This window comes from Haemaphysalis longicornis, unplaced genomic scaffold (genome assembly GCF_048455015.1).
Source record: "Haemaphysalis longicornis isolate Haplotype H1 unplaced genomic scaffold, Haemaphysalis longicornis Haplotype H1 scaffold_6, whole genome shotgun sequence".
NCBI classification, from domain to species: Eukaryota; Metazoa; Arthropoda; class Arachnida; order Ixodida; family Ixodidae; genus Haemaphysalis; species Haemaphysalis longicornis.
In genome coordinates, this window is record NW_027526407.1 from 53,035,036 (window position 1) to 53,054,730 (window position 19,695).

The following is a 19,695-nucleotide window of genomic DNA, read 5'->3' on the forward strand; positions in this document are numbered from 1 at the left end:
GGCAAATTTCCCTGTTCGTCCCTTGAGTCGCGCACTTACGCCTTCCGACCAACCGGTTAGTCCCTCAACCGCACGGGTATCCGGCGAGGAGCAACGTTGCTCCTCCACTAACTGCTCTCTCACCTTCCACGGCGAGAAATATGGCTGCTCAGCGGTCCTGAACAAGCCCCAGCCAACGGCATCAACCACTGGCCACCCCTCGCCACCGTGTTTTGATCTCCGGAGACTATACAACCTGATCACAACCTGACTACAACGGTGTCTTTGCGCGTTTTCGCGTTGCTAGGTTATCTTTCTGCCTGTTTTCGGGTGTTTTTAAGTGTTCTCATACCATTTTAGGTAGTTTCCGCACAGATTTTAGCTTGATGGTGGTGTGCGCACGAATGGACGCGGACGGACATTGGGAGGTCGTAATGTACGTCGCACCGTTACAGGCGAGGGAGTAAGCCGTTTGACTCTCGGGTACTAACTCACGGTCGTAGCCCAGTGGGTAAGACGACTGACACTAATTCTGTCTGGTCAACCAGACACAGGCTTGAATCCTGCTGGTGCCTGGGCGATTTTTTGCGATTGTAAATGGTATGCGCACGGGCGCGGACGGAAATTTTGAGGTCCTAAGGTGCTCCGCACCTAAAACGCCCGTGTGTACGAGATTTCGGCGCACGTTAAAGATCCCCAGGTGGTCAAAATTAATCCGGAGCCCTCCACTACTGCGCGCCTCATCGCCTGCATTGCGTTGGCGCGTTAAACCCTACAATCAATCAATCAATCAATCAATGATTTGCACATCTACACCATTAAGGGTGTAAATTATGATGATGATGATGATGATGGCTCAATTTTAATAGCGCAAGCCCAACTAGCCCTAAGAGTGCCAAGGACAAAGTTATTTGACAAAGGCTGCAAAGACAAAACAAAGAAAGGAGAAGTACAAGGGGTGTAAATCATTTTATATTGCATGGGGGAAAAGAGACCTGCAGGGCAAGGGGCCTAGCCAGAGAAGGGTGTTTCGGTGTCACAACACCCCCCAAAATTTTCTGAGCACCGCATCCCTCCCTGCCCTTTCTTTTCGCCCCTTTTTCCGCCTCTGAGATTTACACGCCGAATCTATACACCATAATGCCCAAACAAAAATAAGAAGGGTGTCGGTTTATTGACGCTGAAAAATGACCAAAATTTTCTTCACACGCTAGGATCTCTTTTTTTGCTTTTTTAACGGGGGAGTATAACACCCCCGAAAAATATGTCTGGCTACAGCCCTTTTTTAGGGTGTAAGGCACTTTTGCGGTTAGAGTGGTCGTCGGCCGCTTTGCTGGAGCGGGAACACAGCCGCAGGAGGTGCGTGCGACATGAATGTGTGTTTCTTCTGGATTCTTCTCCGACAAAGTTTACCAGGTATAATCGCCCAATTGATACATGGTGTCATTCATTAGTCGTTATCGGAGTCGTAGGAATCTTCATCGTTGGAGTCGTCATCGCTGGACTCGTCATCGTTATCGCCGTCATCGTCGTCATGTTGTAGTTGTAAACTTTATTAGAAAAGAAGGCCAAAGGCCAGGTGGGGGGAAAGGAATGGGGAGGACGGAGCACTGTTCTTATGATGACGGCTTCAAGGGTTCTCTTCAGACGTCGTGCAGACCACTGCTAAATTTCCCGTACCAGGCCGCTTTTTGAGGCGTAATAGGCGATTTTGAAGAGTGTGCCGTGTGAGAGGGATGTCATCATCGTTGTCATCGTCGTCGTCGTCGTCGTCGTCATCGTCGGAGTGGTCATCAAGGGGGGAGTCGTCATTGCGGGAGGAGTCATCATCAAGAGGGTCTTCGGACAAGGATCTGAAAAATTGAATCAAGAAACAAAGGTTTAAAAAATCATACAGGTTGATGCCTCACCAAACACACGCAGCAACCAGAGATCGACTGGGCACATTCTTTGAGTATGACACTATTATGCACCTACCAGAAAGAGTATTTCTCAAACGGGTTGATATATGTGTGATGACTCGCGAGACGCAGTTCCCTGGCTGGCCACGGGGAGGTTTCTAGGGTCGTTGTGGAGGTGTCTCGCTGTACAACCACGTGACGGCGGACGATGGCTATCGGCGGGACGGAAGGGCTTAGGCCTCCGCCACGGCGAGGCCTCGCGGACAGCGCTCCACGCCACCGACACACCGCTCACTCTTCGGCAGTACCCCGGCTTCTCCTGGCGGCGTCCAGCGCTGTCGTCGAGCCTACACCGCGACGCACGGAACTTGGAAGGAAGCGCCGGTGACGGACCTCGGGCCTGACACCGCGAGGGCGCCGTCCTGCTGTCGTCTTGTTGTTGTTGTTGTTGTTGCGCCTTTGGGGATGGCACATACCCAATCAGGGGATCGGCCAATCAACAGAGGATGGTTAAAATGAATGGAATTGTTATCTAATACGAGACGCTTAGGAAAGATAATTTAGAACGGTCGGAAAACGTTTTGAGAAAAAAAAGTCCTGAAAAATCAAAGCGAGGGTGACCAATCGCGATCATAAAGAGAATCGTGTTGAATTTTCAATGTAGCGCAGGAGGGCAGATCATACATCCCGGCGGCAGAACCCCGTTTCGGATGCCCCGAACGATAGTATAGCCGGCACTGTTAGGGATATCCCCAAACTGTAAAGCGGCACCTCCAGGGACTGACGTCTCAGTCGGGAAAAACGATGGCATGTCAAAAGGTAGTGTTCGACAGACTCGTCTTCTTTGCAATAGCTGCACAGAGCTGTTGGCGCCAGACGAGACCTGTGTAAATACCTGTTTAACTTGGGTACTCGACAACGTAAGGCTGTAATAACCACCTCTAAGTTGCGTGAAGGGCACCATTCAGGTTTCCATGAGAATTTAAGATGATTAAAATCTATTAATGATAATAAAATCGATTCTTGCTGTACTTGGAGTATGAGCATCCTACGGTACCTAGCTGCTGTTATTAAAGGTGTCGGCTCTACGACGTCTACTACAGGCCCAGAAAGTGCTATCCTTGCTAGAGAGTCGGAAGTCTCGTTGAATGTGATCCCTGCATGACCATGAACCCAAAGAAGGTTAATTTCAGTGAAGTGAGGTGGCAGGAGTGACCGAAACGTCCGCAGAAGGGGAGTGTCTTTAGGGGAAGAAAGGGCTAAGCATACAGAAAAAGAATCGGAAATTATCATTGGAGATGTAATTGAAACATCTAGCTTTGGTAGCACCCGGACAATTGCCAGGAATTCCGCGAAGAATATGGGGATAAAATCACCCTGACGAACCGAAAAGTTCCAGTAAGGGAAGGGGAAAATATTCCTACACCGGATTTTTCTTCTCGTTGAGAGGCATATGTATACATTATAGCCCCTGGCTGCATGGAGGCCAAATTATCTTCGAGAAGACGATTCTGCAGCCGGGCTGGTAAAAGTTTAGCATTTTTGGGGAAAATGTTCCGGAAATCGATAGAAAGAGGTGAACTGCTGTCAGTATATGGAATAACCTCATTTATTGCTACACCCAATGGAGAAAGGAAGCTCTGTACCAAAGTGCTTTGTGGACATAAGGACCTGGGCCATTGGTGCACCATAAACGCACCTGGTTCTGCAATAAAGATAAACTGCTCCCTGTTCACCTCAGAGCTATAAGCTCTCAGAAACGTTTCAACAGTCAGTATCCGGAACCTATTAAGCAGAGGAGGAACGCGCGCTTCCATGTAAACTACTGCATTTGCTGCATTCTTAGGCAACCCATAGCAGCAGCGAAGAGCCTCGCGCTCCAGAATAACCAGAGGATGAAGCTTATACGCGGCGCACCCAGCGAATAACACGCACCCAAACTCTAAAATGAGGCGAACGTACATTCTGTATATCATAAGAAGGGTCTCTCTCCGCATGCCCTTCTTTCTATGACTGAGACTTCTCAACATCCCAACACCACGTGCACCTTTGGCCTCAATGAGGGCTGTATGTGGGGTCCAGTCAAGTTCACTGGTGGAAATAATCCCGAGGTACTTTAAAGAAGGAACCTGAGGAATTATGTACTGTCGGTAACTGAGAGTAATGTTAACAGGACCTGAGATCGGAAAAACTAATAAGGAACATTTGTTCACATTCATAGAGAGACAAACACTGTCCAACCAGGAGGCAATATAGTTTAGATAAGACTGCAATAATTCGTAGAGAGACTGAATGTCAGGTGCTGATGCAAAAAACGCAATATCGTCGGCATATACATGTGTAGAGACACCAGAAACCACCGGAATAGCGCTTGCAAGGATGTTAGAAAGAACAGGGGAAAGGACCGCCCCTTGCGGTACGCCCCGAGACTGTGGCCGCTGTGAGGAAGTAACATTAAATTCTGCACAACTGAACTGCCTGTCTTTCAGAAATTCACAAATCCAAGCTATGATGTACCTTGGGAAGTTTAAGACTTGTAACCAGGGCAACAACACAGGGTATTCGACGCTATCAAAAGCTCTTGCTACATCTAGGGTTACTAGGGCCGAAAACTGGTTAGTGCGACGGGCTAGTTTGATCCGGCTTTCAAGGTCCATATGCGCACTCCAAATCGAACACCCAGGGCGGAAACTAATTTGTCTTGGGCTAAAGATTCTAGAACTGGACACCAATTGCATTATGCGCTGCTGCAAAATCCGCTCGATTAATTTAACCACGTTAGATGTCAACGCAATAGGCCTGACGTTTTCAATCAAGAGGCCCTGACCAGCATTCTTAAGTACCGGAAGTATTTTGGCGAGACGCCAGACATCGGGGATCCATGCATGTCTAATAGAATAATTGATCATATTAAGTAAATGATTGGTAGCCTCGTCAAATAATAATTTCAGCATTTCAGTTGTAATGCCATCAGGGCCAGGAGCTGCAGCAGACAATTTAGTCATGACGTCAGCGAGCTCTGAGAGCGTTACCTCTATGCAGTTGTCTACCACGTCTGGCAGAGTAAATGACATCGCTAAGGAAGATGAAAAACGAGCTTGTAGCCCGTGAGCTATCGACTCTAGGGACTCTGAGAGTTCACCTGAAGATAGCACCACAGAGTCTGTATTACCTGGAGAGGATGCTGCTTTCCGCGATCGAAGAAAGCGAACAAGCGCACGCTTATTGTTAGGCTTGGAGAGACACAAAGATCGATCTGTGTCATAAGTCTGTTTAGCATTAGAAACAGCGCGTTTGAATACCGCTGAAAAATATTTGTAGTTGCACCAGTTAAGCGGGGATAGGTTCTGGCAAAGTTTCTTCCAGGCCACCTTTCTACGTCTAAAGCTGCGCGAACATTCTTCGTCCCACCAAGGACTAGGCAATACTGACTTCTTCGACATCACTTCAAATAAAGACGACTGAGCTGAAGTAGAAAGGGCGGAACAAAGGCCTGTCGCACATTCAGCTTCATTTTGTGTGACCAGAGAGGACAGGGACTCCTTCAGAGAGGTTTGAAACCTTTTATAGTTAACAAAAGAACGGCTCTGGCGGTTAATTAAACGGATGGGACACCCCAAGTCAAAAACTATTGGGATGTGGTCACTACTCGACCCGCCATCAAAGAACGACCAAGAAGGCACTGAAACACCTCGAGAAAATATAGTTAAATCCAAAACAGATTGCGTCTGTCCCTTATGGTAGGTTGGAGAATCCGAATTTATGCATGTCAAGTTGTTATCTTTATTCCAATCCAACAAGCGATTACCGCAAGAATCCGTCCGGAAGCCCCAAGTAACGTGGTGGGAATTAGAGACTCCTGCAAAGATAATGGGAGGTACAGCCGAAGCAATAGCCAAATCAAGTGGTTCGGAATCAACGACGCCACTAGGAAAGTACACGTTTGCCAATGAGGAGGGGAGGCAACCAGGTAGCTTTAATTCCACCACTAAAATTTCACAGTCTGGGCGTTGAAGTTGGAAGGACACCTTCGCGTTGTGGGCAAACTTTGTTGATATCAAACTTAACAGACCGCCACCTCGGGTTGGCATGTCTAGTCGAAAGGTGCGGTAATTATAAAGACCAAATTTTTGGTTGCTACTAAGCCAGGTTTCCTGTAGTAAAATTACGTCTGGGGAAAATTGGGCGCACAAACAAAGTAAATCCGCAAAGCCTGCCGAAAAAGCGACAATTCCACTGAATAACTTTAAGAACCCCTATTATTCAGAGAGACCGGCTGCAGCAACTGCAGCCTCTAATATCTGATCCTTGGGCTTTGAAACAGATTTACCTTCCTTGGATTTTGCTTTTGCCTGCACTACCAGGGTTTCGGTACTAGGTGATCCGGAACGTTTACTACACTGATAACGTTTACTAGTCTCCATAGGCCAAGCCTGAAGCTTCATGTCCGAGTCTGAAGAGGGCGAAAGTGGAGGCAAATACTCTGTGTCGATCGTAGGACCACGAACAGACGAAGTACCAGCCTCAGCGTAAGTAGGATGTTCCGATCCACGCACCGAAGTAGCGAGGGTAGATGAGACTTTAACAGAATCCGAGGCAAGATTAGCTGCTGAGAGCAGCGGACCTTCATGGGCTGTCGTCTTGCCAGACCGCTTCCGAGCTCCTTCCTCGTCTTCTTCCCCTTCTTCTTTCTTGCTGGCCCATCATCCTCTTCGGCAAGCGGTACACTAACGGTCAGGCAGATTGGCCACCACACTGTACTACCATTCACTACACTACCCCCCTGTTCAGAAAGTTCTCAAGAGAACTATTCTGGAGTGGTTGGTGGTGGAGAACGCCAGTCAGTTCCAAAAAGAGGGTCCAAGCACTATTCCAATTTGCAAAGTGACACAGCACGGTCACTATGTTATTTCTTAGGAAATGAAAACAGTTCATGCCATAAAATCCAAGCAAGCCACTCACAGTTCGCACGGGCACAAAAAACTGTTAAACCAGTCCTTTCAAGCTGGTTCGCAAGTCCTGTAACGCGTTAGCTGTAAAATGTTCCAAGCTAACAGGAAAGTCAAGGCGGAGTCTGCCTAAGTGCCCTACAGTGATAATGAAGGCGTACGGAGCTATGTGCAGTTGAAAATTGTTGTTCAAAGTCAATCCATGGCCATGCATGCGTGAATGCCGGAAGAGCCTACGGTTGCCTAGAACATTCTGCGCTTCTTTCGCGTCGGGCAGCATGACCCCCTGCTATGAAATATACCAAGCCTTCCTTTCTTGCTTCGCTTAGCAGGGTGCTGATGTTCTGACAATCCAGTTGAAAAAGGGCTGCATTGACATGCGGTGAACATGTCACGTTTTTTGCGCCTGTGTGGCTTTCGCTTCCGTTGGCGTCTGCTTTTAACAGGTTTCCACAAATGCTTGGGTGGGGTTGCTTTACGCTGCGTACAATGTCGCAGGGTGATCCGGAAAGCAGTGGTTGCTCCTGTGTAAAAACTGCACAACCTTATATTCCTACAGAGTAATGAGCCCTTCGAAAATCTTTTAGTTCGACACGTTACGTGGTGTTTGTTTCGTCGGCTGAATGTAACTGTCGCTGCTGGGATGCGCGGCAATTCGGGGCGCAGACCGATGTTTTCGAGGCAAAATGCGTCGCAGTCTTCTTGTGGCTCTTTCGTTACCGCGGTAGCCGTTGTGAGCGTGAAAACATCTCACTGACAGCTGGGAGTTCTTTTGGAATGGTGACTTCCGGGGCGTTATTTGAACAAGCTTCGAGACTGCGCGAACCATGTGGCTTATCTGCCTCAGAACCTTCTGCGCTGTCGTCATGAGTCTCAAGCGCTTGTAAATCAACCTCACTTTGAGCAGGCGCTGAACTATTAGCTGGGTGGCTAGACGGGGAGCCTGGCACATGTACGGGTGGAAGAGATATGTCGGCAGGACGAACGAGGCATATGCGGGATTCTAGAGCGGCGATTTGCTTCTTGGGCGGCTATCCTCCGTTCATCCGCGTACTTCCTCTCCTCGTACTGCCTGAGTGCCTCTCTTTTCTCTTCATCCTCCTTTTGTTGATGTTGCCTCAGGGTCGCCTCTTTGTCCCAACCACCTTGCTTTAATAGAACAGCATCAACACTAATTCGCCTCACTTCCCTACTCAAAGCTAGTTCCTCTTTGAGCTTCACCTTCTCTATATCGAAGTACTTGCGAAACGCCGCTCCCGTCAGTCCCAATTCTTGCCCAGCTTTCATTATTCGTTCGAGGCCGGCTGTATACATTTTGATGTATTTGCGAAATGCGAAAAACAGTAGTAAGGCTCCTAGTGTGATGAGGTGTTGCTGGAGAGGCCAATCCACAGATTTCCACGGGTGTAGCCGACAAAAAAGACGCAAGGTACGAGGAGGGTAAGAGAAAATAAACAAATTAATGCTGGTCGTTCTCAGTAGTCAATAACTGGGCCAGTTCTTGGAACCTGCAATTCATGGGCCAGTTCATGGTGATCGCAATAGGGTTTGTGCACATACACCAGTTCGTTCGGGGGAGGACCCGCTCAAACAACCCGTGCCAGACCGCTTTTGATTGAATAAACCGCTATGTCATATTATTATATGACATAGCGGTTTATTCAATCAAAAGCGGTCAGGTACGAGGAAGAGGGAGAAGGCGAAGCTGTTCGTTCTCGGCGGCAGGAAGACGGCAACCCTCGCGATGTAGGCCCGAGGACCGTCGCCGGCTCTCCCATCTGAGCCACTGCCTGGGCTGCCGACGAGACGACCAGAAGCTGTTGCGCCCGTTGGAGTGATCGTGGTTCCGGTTGCGTGGAGCGCGGGCAGCGAGGCCGCGCTGCAGACCAGGCCTCAGCTCCTCACGCCCGCCGCTAGCCATCGGTAACCATTCCTTGCCAGCGAGGCACCGGTTCGATGCCGGTAGCAACCTGCTCCGTCACATCCAGACCATCTCATCTCGGCGATCGCCGTCTGTGAGCGTACGACTCCCTTCATGACTTTGTCCGCCGTCATCCGCAACTTAGTGTTTCCGCCTGTAGTCCGTTCGTGTGCTATAGTGTCTGTTCCGGCTTTGTACATTATTCAGTTAATATCGTTGGTGTGTGTGTGGGCATTTGCGAGAACGTAGTCCAGGCGCGTGACTTTCTACGCCGTCCGGCCCAACATTCATTACAAAAGTGGTGAGCATGCCAGCATCCGCATTTTAACATCTGTAGAGAGGAGAAGTGGCTAAAGTTAATACAAAACAATTTGTTTTCAGTGTCACCAATGTTTTTTGGCTATCCATGTTCCTATCGGATTTATTTCTTCATATATATTTCCATCAGGATATAATTTTGCCTTTTGCAACACTCATTATTCGTAATTCATTTACCAATTGTATGGGCCATTCGATGCTTTTCTGATATCAAAATAGTGCCACTAGACACAAAATACAGTGCCTTACTATAGTATAGCAAGCGGTGTTTGCAATCGGGAACCTCTAAAAAAACGCGGTGTTCTTTTTTTGGAGAAAAAGGCAGAGGTTTTTGTGTATCGGTTCTTTCCATTTTCCCAGTTGGGGATATAGTGGCGTGCTCTTCATCTACTATCAGCGCCACTCTCATAATCTCAAACTGCATTCCGCACGCTCCGCGCACGCCTCGCCGCCGCACATTGCACCCTCTCCGCCATCGAGGTCGTCCCCGGTCACCAGTGTCGGCCCCTTGGCCGCCACCTCCGGCGCGGTAGCCGCACCATAACGACAAATCTTGCCACTGACGTCATCGCGGATGCTCACCAACCACAGCCTGCCTCGTCGGCTACTACCACACCATGAGTAGGCGCTGCTATTCCACAGAGCACCGAGGCGGCGACCTCCCTTCCTCTCGGTTGAAACCACCGCGATCTACACCCACTGTGAGCGCTTCCCTGACACCACTCTACGACGTGCGCTCCGCAACGCTACACCTCAATGCCATACACGGTAGGTAGAGTGCACCACCACTGAGACTCACATCAACGCACCAACCATCTGCCGCTTTGAGAGCACGTCTCCCGTCTTGGTGAAGGCGCAGAAGCATCGTGACTAATCCGAGCAAGCTGTTCTCATCAGCAATAACATCATGGACCCAACTAACTTGCTTCTGAGCGTCCTACTCGACAACAAGAAAACACTGGCGCTAGTATACTGAGAACGAGCAAAGATGGACACCCTCCAACTACCTGCGACCGAAATTGTGACGGGTTCAGCAAGTCAGAACAAAGACCGCAGTCGCCCTCCGAGGCATCGACCTTGTGAACTCTTGCCTGTTGCTTCGCTTGCGGACGCCGCGTCTTTTGCTCCGAGCCATCAACGCCCCATCCCGAGACAAACTTCGTGAACTTCGCGGCCGAGTCGTCGTTCTGCATCGACTAGTTTCTTTCACGACAGTGCTGGCGTCGCAATCTAAGCCAAGAATGTTTTTGCCGCCATCATCGACAACTGCTCGTAGGACTCCGCAGGAAATTCACCACCCGTCCGCGAGCTTCATGTTCCATCACACGCGGTATAATCCGCCACTAGAAGAAAGCACCCCGAGTGCCAATATCACCTGGACTTGGCAGGGGTCTTAGACGGACGCGGGGCCACATACGCCACACATGTAATCGTGCTCCGTGCAGTGAAAAAGCTGCCTTCATAACGGAGTCGCCCAAGTCGCATACAGCGCCTTCTCCTGATTCGTTGGCTTGTTCACTAGTGGACTCAGTACACCCAAGGCGCATCGAAGGTTTTTCTTGCATCTGGGAGCTCCTGACAGCTTCCGAATTGCGTGTGGTTATCATTTCGTTCCGACGCGTTGCCCGCGTGCGGCGCCAACCCCTTGATTCGCACTTTTGTGCCGCTCGCAATACGCGCTCCACTATCCTGCAGATTTGGCCTTTGGGATGTTTCGCACCAGCTGTCTCGAGTCACTCAGCACCGTGTGGGAGTCTGCGTCAAGCGATGACCAGGGCGACGGCTACATCCACTGCTCGTTCCGCTCCAGCGCTTCTCATGGTCGCTGCCGTTATCGTAGCACCGGTTATCGTAGCCGTTATCGTAGCCTCGATGACGACCGCCGCAAAGGCGTTCCCGTGCTATTCGGACGCGTCCACATACCACGCGTGCTATTCGTTGGCGTGCCGGTCGATGAGACAGAGCCTCGGCCCTCGCCGCTTTTCTTCCCTTGTACTCGGGATTCGTACGTACTGTTTCGGTATGAGGTCGAGTCTGGTCTGGCGTCAAACCTCTTCGGGGGTGGGAAGCTTCGTCTCCGCCTGATCCAAGTGTCCTATTCCCAGGTCGTACAGTATCTCCTCCAGGCTTTAGTCGTGGACAGCCGCTCCAGTGGAGCGGCCCGTTGCTCTTCGGCTATGTCTTCGTGCGTGTTATGCTTATGGAGTTGTAAGAAGCCTGCCGTACTCGTGGACTCGAACAGGCCAAGCGCCGTCTTCTACGCTCTTCTGATGATGACGTTGATTTTGTTGATTTCGAGTTTCTGCTATCTGTAGTAGCCATCAACCTACGCTATGTGGCTGATGACGAAGGATTGTACGAGCCTGATTTCTGGACGTGACTTTTTTGAGGAGTCGCGTCGCGTTGGCCGCCTTTCCCCAGAGACGGACGATGGTTTCGCCGTTTGGTCCATGCTCTTCAATGACCAAGCCTAGTATCCTGATTTTGCCGACCTCTGGGATCACGTTGCCAGATTTGGTTACGATTCGCATTGTCTGGTCTTGCCGCTGCCTTTGTTGGTAGGTTGGAATATTAGGAGCTCCCATGTGCTCGGTGACATCTCAATACGATGCCTTACAGGTGGTCTTCTATCACGTTGACGACAGCTTGCAGTGGGCCCTCGATGTGGTGTCCCTGCGGCCGGTCACCCACAGCGTGATATCATCCACGTAGAGGGTATGCCTGACGCCTTCGATGTCCGCGAGCTTCTCGGCCCCTCCGATCACTTCCAGGTTCAACAGCATCGGCCAGATGACTGACCCCTGCTGTGTGCGAAGTTCCCAAACTTCTTGTCTTTCGTCTGTAGGTGGCCTGCTCCGAGCTAGGTGGTCCTGTCCAGGATCAAGTCCTTGATGTAGCTGTAGTATCCTTCTCCCATGCAGAGTTTGGAGACTTGCGACAGGACCGCCGAAAGCTTCACTTTGTCGAAGGCGCTCCGCAGGTAAACCCAAAGATTACCTTGTTGCCTCGGGCGCTGCCGCTGTCGTCGATAATTTGGTGTTTGAGCTGCAGCATCGCCCCATGCGTGCTCAGGTAATGTCTGAAGCCGATCACCATGGCCGGGTACAGCCTTTCTCGTTCCAGATAGTCTTATCATCTGTTCAGCAGGACGTGCTCAGCACCTTACCCATGCAGGACGTGAGCGAGATTGGATAGATGTTTACCGCGTCTGGTGGCTTCCCCGGCTTGGGGATCAGGATGGTCCTGGCTGTCTTCCACTTCTTCGGCAGCGCGCCCGCTCTCGAGCACTTGCTGAAGTGTTTTTCTAGGTTTTCAAGGTGTCGTCTAGGTTCTTTAGTGCCTTGTTTGTCCGAGGTTATCTCTACCGGTATCTCCTTAAACTCGGAGGCGTTCCTATATCTTACGTTGACACTCACAAATTTCTAGGAGTGACCTTTGACAAGAAGATGACGTGGTCACCACATATACGGCAACTGAAACACAAGCTTGAGGCGCAAGCATCGATCTTCCGCATGATCTCCAGCAGCGCGGGAGGTTGTTCGGTGGAGTCTCTCATCAGGAATGACGTTTGACAAGAACATGACGTGGTCGCAACATGTACGGCAAGTAAAACAAAAGCTTGAGGCGTATGCATCCATCTTCCGCATGATCTCCAGCAGCGCGGCAGGTTTTTCGGTGGCGTCTCTCATCAGGCTCTATAATGCACGCTGCGAGGGATTTCTTCGCTACAGCCCGCCTGCCCTCAACTCACGGCTCCTAGAAGGCTTACAAGAGAAAGTGCTTCGTATGTGCCTTGGGGTGCCAAACGTACTTCAACCATTGGGACTCACAGGGAGAGTAGGCACCTCTCTCCAACTGTTCTCTGTCAGCAAGAACTCATTCGTGCACACTTGCTGTTTGTGACAAGGAGTGTCGATCATCCGCTGGCTCGTGACTCGGAAGCCGAGGGACGTGCAATATTACCGCCAGTGTATCAGAGCCCACCATAGCATACGAAGCCACCATGGACATTTGCCTCCTTGAAAATTACACTAACAATTTCCGGCATCCAAAACAACGCTCAGTTGCCTCTCCCTGCTCTGCAATTCTTTACATAGGAGCACATTGCCACTACCTACCAAAATTACTCACGTTTCCACGGATGTATAGGTGATGGATACATCATCTGCCATAAGAATATGGATCCCGTCAACCTCTACAAACATTAGCGTAAAAGTAGATCACAAAAATTCATCGATGGCTACTGCACTCACGGCCCTGCATGCTGCATTGCAACACATTTTAACTGCTCCAGTTCCGGCATGGGCAATCTTGACCGACTCTTGAGCAGCCCTTCTGCACCTGATGGTGCTACCAGAAGGGCAGCTTGCTCAAGAAATAAATGACTTGCCCACGCAGGCAATAAATAACCCCCATGTCCTTGTCCTGCACTGGCTTCCATCTCACTGCGGGGTGGCTGGCAGCGCCGAAACCGACAGAGCTGCTGCATCTGAGCCTTTCAGCACAATTACTATGGCAGTGCCTTTCACAAGCGAGACGGAGCGACTTTGGTATCATCGGTTGCCAAGAGCTCCCGCTGATTTGAGGGCTGCCCCAAATATGACGTACGTGCCGTTGCACACAATAGACCCACAGCGCCAATTTCAGATGCCAAGCGGTATGTGCAAGCGAGATTAAGCTGTCCTGCATCACATCCGGTCAATGTGGCTTACACTAAGCATTTCTTTTAAACTTCGCCAGGCTCCCTCACCCCTGTGCCCGACCTGTACAGTTCGAGAGGACCTGAAACACATTCTTTCCGTATGTCCGCGCAACGATTTACAGCGTACCACGGCTAAGCTTTCTCTGGGCGTGCCCGTGTCCACTCAGATCTCATCGAAGCATTTCCTTGGGCCCTTGCTTACAACAGGCATGGCAAGTCGCGCAACAAAGGCGCTCTTAACGTTCCTCCGGGGCACTGGAGTTGACAGTGAAATATGAACTCTCATAGAAATGACTATATCACCCGACGTTGAGAGTTGTGGGTGATTTCGGTGGGTGCTTGCTCGAACTTGATTTTGTTGTTTGTAGCTCGTATTCGAGGAACTTGAGTTCCTTCCAGACCAGGATGCACTGGCCTCTATCGTCGGTCGGGCTCTTGTGCACTCTGTAACTGGGGAGCGACGATGCGTCGGTGAGTCTCTTATAGTAGTATCACGTCCGGCTTGTGCACGGCGTGCGGCCTGCGCACGGCGTGCTGTTGGATGACTGCCTGCTTCCTTCCAAGGACGCGACAGTTCTACTGCCACTTCGTTACGCCTGCTGCTGTTGCTTTGGCGGCCATCATTGCGTTAGCATAAGCGGGGTTCCTTGGTTGAGTGGATGTTGCGCGAGAGGAGCGCCAACGTCGGGAGGTTCACGATAGGCTGTAGTGCCCTGTCGATGTAGGCGAATCTGTTCATTTTCTTGGCTCGGTAGATCTCCATTGCTTGTTCCATTCCTGTGACTGCTCCGATGTTTGCCGTGATTAGCTTTTCGAGTTGGTGAATGTCTCTTCGAAGTTGGCTTCGAGGTTGCCGATGCGAAGGTTTTTACGGCTGTCTCCTGGTTGTTTCCTCGGTCTTGCGTGCGCTTGGCGTAAGTCTCTGAGGAGGCGCGGTACTGCATAGCAGCAGCTTACGGATCTCGGCCACCTCCCTCGTGAGGTTTTCGATGGTCGTTCCCAGCACCGCGTTTTCGTGGCTCAGGGCCTCGCTGGCCTCCCGCACCTTGTTCATGCCGTCGTTCTTCCTGGCTTCGATGGTCTCCTGCGCGCTTTTTATACTACTCCATTTCACTGCGTCCGCCCAGCTCACTCGCTCACGTGAGCGTAACCTCTTTCTTCTGATTCTTCTCTTGCAGCAGCTGCCGTCTCTGGAGTTTGGCGCGTTGTTCTTCGATAGGGTCCTTGCCCTTTGTGCAGCTGTGAGATTATCCAGTGGCGGAAAATTGCTCTCCCTCGGCAGCTGGTGTTTTGTCAACCTGTCGGCGCTTCCATTATCGCTTGCGCACTCCGTAGGGGACGTTGTATTTCGCCTTGCATGGTCGGTCTCTGCTCGGGTGGCCGTCCCCGCACAGCTTACATTTTCGGGAACCGCGATGGACTTCTTTGGGGTTCGCCATCCCGCAGGCCAGGCACGTCTTGATTGTGAGGCTCGTGCACACGCCCTTGCGGTTTCCCACTCGGCCGCACTGCTGGCAAACGTCGAACTGTTTCCTCTAGAGATATCACGGTATCCGGGTGACACCTTGGGTCCGTTGAACGCCGCGATCACGGTGGTCGTGCTGCCGATCCTCTTTTCGGGCACTGCTGGTGGTTTCCGCCCGTGGACGATGTTTGCATCTAGCTTGTCGGAGCTCGCGTCGACGGTGATGCCTCTGATGGAAGCATTTATGGCGTCGTGAGATGCCCTACGATATGCGCTGACTTCGTAGGGTATGCCATGATTAGAGATTTTGTGAATTCTAGCATACCTTGCATCGTTGTCTTCGTTCGGTGCACTAACGAACATGATGTTCTGTTGCGTGTTCGGGGAGATGGTGTCAGCGGTGCTTTCCTCGCCCGTGACCTTGGCCGCGGCGAGTGTAGCCGCGCCGACGGTGGTGGTGCCGGTCTTGACGATGTCCAGTCCCCCTCTGGGCATAACAACTATCTTGCTCTCTTCCAGCAGCATGGCTGGCACGCAGTGCTGCCCTGATGACCGAGACTCTGACGTTCTTGTTGAATTTAGATTTCGGCCTTGCTTGATTCTCGCCGGGTCCGTCGGAGTTGCCGCTGCCGGGGGTCCGCTGGCGCAGCCTCGACACGCGCTCTTCCACGAGCGTTCATCCGGCTTCGTTGTAGTATTTCCCTGGTGGTAGCTGTTCTCCTTGAACTTGAATGCGCATTTTGTTGTCCACCAACGTTGTTGTCAGAGCGGACTCCTCTATCTCGGAACTGACCATCGGCCACTGGTGAGTATTAGGGTAGACGGCGGCCGGTGCGAGGGTCTTAGGCCTAGCGCCAGCGAACAACGCGTTGGCCTAGCAGACCTTCGTACGGTGGCGGTGGAATTACTTTCAAAATGCGGCAAAAAGCATACCTGTGGTTCATCCGACATCGGTCGATGCCTCTTTAATTTACGGACACACTGGTGCAGAAAAAGCTTTGGTTCGAGGCAATTAGCACTGCGTTATCTGTCAGCAATGACGCAGCATATGTGAACAATTCTGCTGAAATCCTTCGCTAGAAGCCACGTTTCTAGGAACAATATCAGAACTGTAATATGTGACGTGCGGATGTTGATACCGGCCGCTGACTGCGTGCCACCGACGTGCGTACCACTACGCGGGAAAAGTACCCATGCTGACCCTCTGCGCCCGGTGGAGGCGTTGCCTATGCGAGTGGGGCGCACAACGACCAGCCATCCGCGAGTTCCCCGAATGAGTACCCCGTTGTGCCTTCCCTCCACGCACTGGCGGAGGTTATAACAAGGTTCGCACGCCCTCCGATCGCTCTCCCGCCACCCGCCGTTGTCTGAGACGCCGTAGGAAACAGCTGAAAGCATTCCCGCATACCGGCCAAGATTGATACGACGGTCATTCCTCCTACCCATGTACTCAGACCAGCGAGCCCGTAGCAGCACCTTGAATGCACCCCAAGACACTGCAGCGTGTGTGGACACCACCTCGCCCCAGAACAAGAGACCCGGCTTTCCCGGGTCAACAGGGCAAGAGCATCCCGGGCACCCCGGCCCCACAACAAGAGGCCCCGTCCACAAGGCCCAGCGCCAGCTGCCTTCTTGATGGCCTCCTAAGAGTTCCACCATCTTCGCGGGTGAGCGCGCCGGACCAGTCAAACTTTATTTTTAATTAAAATATTTCTTTAACTAAACCCCTCGACATCGTGTGGACTAGCCGACTATGGTAGCGTGACGCTATCCCCCTTTCGGGGGCGTCATAGATACATCAATGCAGAACGGCTTAAATGCCGAATACCTCTGAAGGCCCATGCTACCCTACTATGCACTATACACAGCACACCTTCAAAGTCGGCTACGTACTATGCACAAATGCATTGCTGTGGAAACATTTTTTCTTGGGAAGTATAGGCGGTTTTGTATGGAAATATGAAGGGCCTACGGCCTTTTAATATTAACGTTTTCGTATGCTGCCAAGGCGTGCACTTCAAGCGTTACAGACAGACATGAAGTTTTCCTGGTTAAGAAAACATAGGAATTAAACAAGCTGACGTGCGGCTGGGCATTCCGGGGCTGCACAGCAAGCGGCGGACGCCCCACTGCGGGCAACTGCAGCTGGCTCTGGGTGTCGTCTGGGGGGACCTAGACGGCCACGCCCTAGTTTACACGGATTGCTGGGTGCGGCAGCTGCAGGGGTCAGCCGCAGCGGCCGCCATACTGGGAGAGGCCACCCGACAGGCGCGGCTGTCCTATGCCTCTTCTTCGGCCATGGCTGAGCTGGTGGGGTCGGACTGGGTCTGGACCTGCTGCTGGAGATGGAGCCCTTGCCCGAGTGCTGCGCCCTGCTGTGCGACTCCCGAGACGCCCTGAAGACGCCTGGTGCGTCTTCAGGACGGAGACTTGCACTCTCTGTTGGTGCGGGGCATCCGGGAGGAGGCGGCACAGCTGGCGGACCGGGGCTCTCAACTGTGCCTGCAGTGGGTCCCCGCCCACATTGGTCTGGATGGCAACGAGTGGGCGGACGAGCTTGCCGCCGGGGCACACGCACTGCCTCCGTCGGACATGGTGGCCCAGGCGGCAGCGGACGACGCCCGCCTGCTCATCCAGCGACACATCCGGACCAGGCATCCGGACCCACGGCTGCGTGTCGAAGGGGGCCTGCCGCCTGTGCAAGCCTCACGCCTGCCTCGACGACTGCGTTCGGCCATCCTGGGCCTCCGCGTGGGGGACGTGTGGACGGCGGAGCGGAAGCACCGTCTGGGGCGGGCGACCAGCCCCACCTGCACTCACTGCCGAGCGCCCGTGCAGTCCCTGCGGCACGTACTATACGAGTGCCCCAAGTTTGCGGCAGGGCGGGCAGAGCTGCTGGCCGTGCTTCACGGAGTGCGGCCACTTGAGGAGCTGCTTTGTCCCGCGGGCAGTGCTAGGGAGCGAGACAAAGTGCTCGAGGCCCTGGGTACATACCTGCGGGCCTCGGGGCTGCACAGCGCACTCCACTACAACTCTGCCTAGCTGCCCAGATTGTGGTGGAGTGCTGCTGCTGAAGCAGCTTCTGTATTTGTATGTGCGTGTGTGTGTGTGTGTCCCCTTTTACATGTGTCCTAAACATTGTCCTTTGTAGATTCATGTGTTTTCTATATCTGTAGTGTTTCTCTGTAATGTTAATTTTGAAAATGTGTAACTCCTTTTTTTCTTATTCCTTTCTTTTCTCTTTTATGTTTTATATTTACCCTTGTGTGTGTTATATTCACTGTAATGTCAACCTTCTCCCCTATCCTCCTATTCCTATGTATTCTTTTCTCCCTATCCCCCCCTACACCAGCAGGCGTTCCGGTGTCCGCCCCCTAGGCGAGACAATTTACGCCTGTTGGTGGATCTTCCTTTTCCCAAGAGCAATAAACACGTACATACATACATTAAACATAGGCATAGATGGCTATCTATGTCTAGACATAGATAGCCCTAGATATCAACATAGACATAAGCATCATGGAAAACAAAAATTTTAAATTCTGCGCACTTGAAATTCCTGTGGTACTACTCCTCGATACCCAAACAGAACACCCTACACGAACATATATAGGCATCATCTGCGAGCCGAAGCCCAAGATCACACCAAAACTGGGCCACAAGGAAACGTTCAGGGGACTTACATGCCTTGAAGGGGAAAGCCTTGCGAACTATAGTGATGGGTATCTTTTAAACACCTGCCCACCCATCAAACATGCCACCATTCTGTTTTACTGTGCTTAATGTATATTAGTCCTCCATAATGAATTTTATTCCACCTTAATCTATCTTAATCAGCCTTCCTCCCACCCTAATATTTTTACTATCAATAATCAATTCATCTCAATTCACTTCAATCTGTATGAATACACCTTCATCCTATCGAAATCCCACCTTACTAATTGTTACTGGTAAACTTAACTTGATCATTAATAAATTTGGCTATCATTAATCGTAAATTACACAGGGTTGGCATGCTTTGGTTCACTTCTGTCCTTGCTTGGGTTTTTGTACCATGTGTGTCGACGCCGGGGTCATTCAAGGTCGCCTTCCAACGAGACAAATAAGCCTGTACGTTGAAGGCGGCCATAAATACATTGATTCATTGATTGATTGGGGGGTTTAACGCGCCGACGCAACGCAGGCGATGAGGCGCGCCGTAGTGGAAGGCTCCGGATTAATTTTGACCACCTGGGGATCTTTATCGTGCGCCGAAATGTCGTACACACTGGCGTTTTTGCTTTTCGCCTCCATCAGAAAAGCGGCCACCGCGGCCGGGAATCGAACCCGCGACCTCGTGCTCAGCAGCGCAACGCCGTAGCCACTGAGCCACCGCGGCGGGTAGCCATAAATACACAATACAAGGTTTGGTTAATTAGAAAATTCCTTCGTCCCGAATAAAAATGATAGAAATTTTATTG

At 51.4% G+C, this 19,695-nt stretch overlaps 1 long non-coding RNA gene across 1 annotated transcript in view; it reads right to left on the minus strand.

Moving 5' to 3' along the window:
- Positions 1-929: 929 nt before the first annotated feature.
- The window catches only part of LOC144142678 (uncharacterized), a 39,903-nt gene continuing 21,137 nt past the window's right edge, over positions 930-19,695 (minus strand). Inside the window, exon 5 of the long non-coding RNA XR_013317030.1 lies at positions 930-1,832. This is a non-coding gene — a long non-coding RNA (uncharacterized LOC144142678). The remainder of the gene's footprint in view (positions 1,833-19,695) is intronic.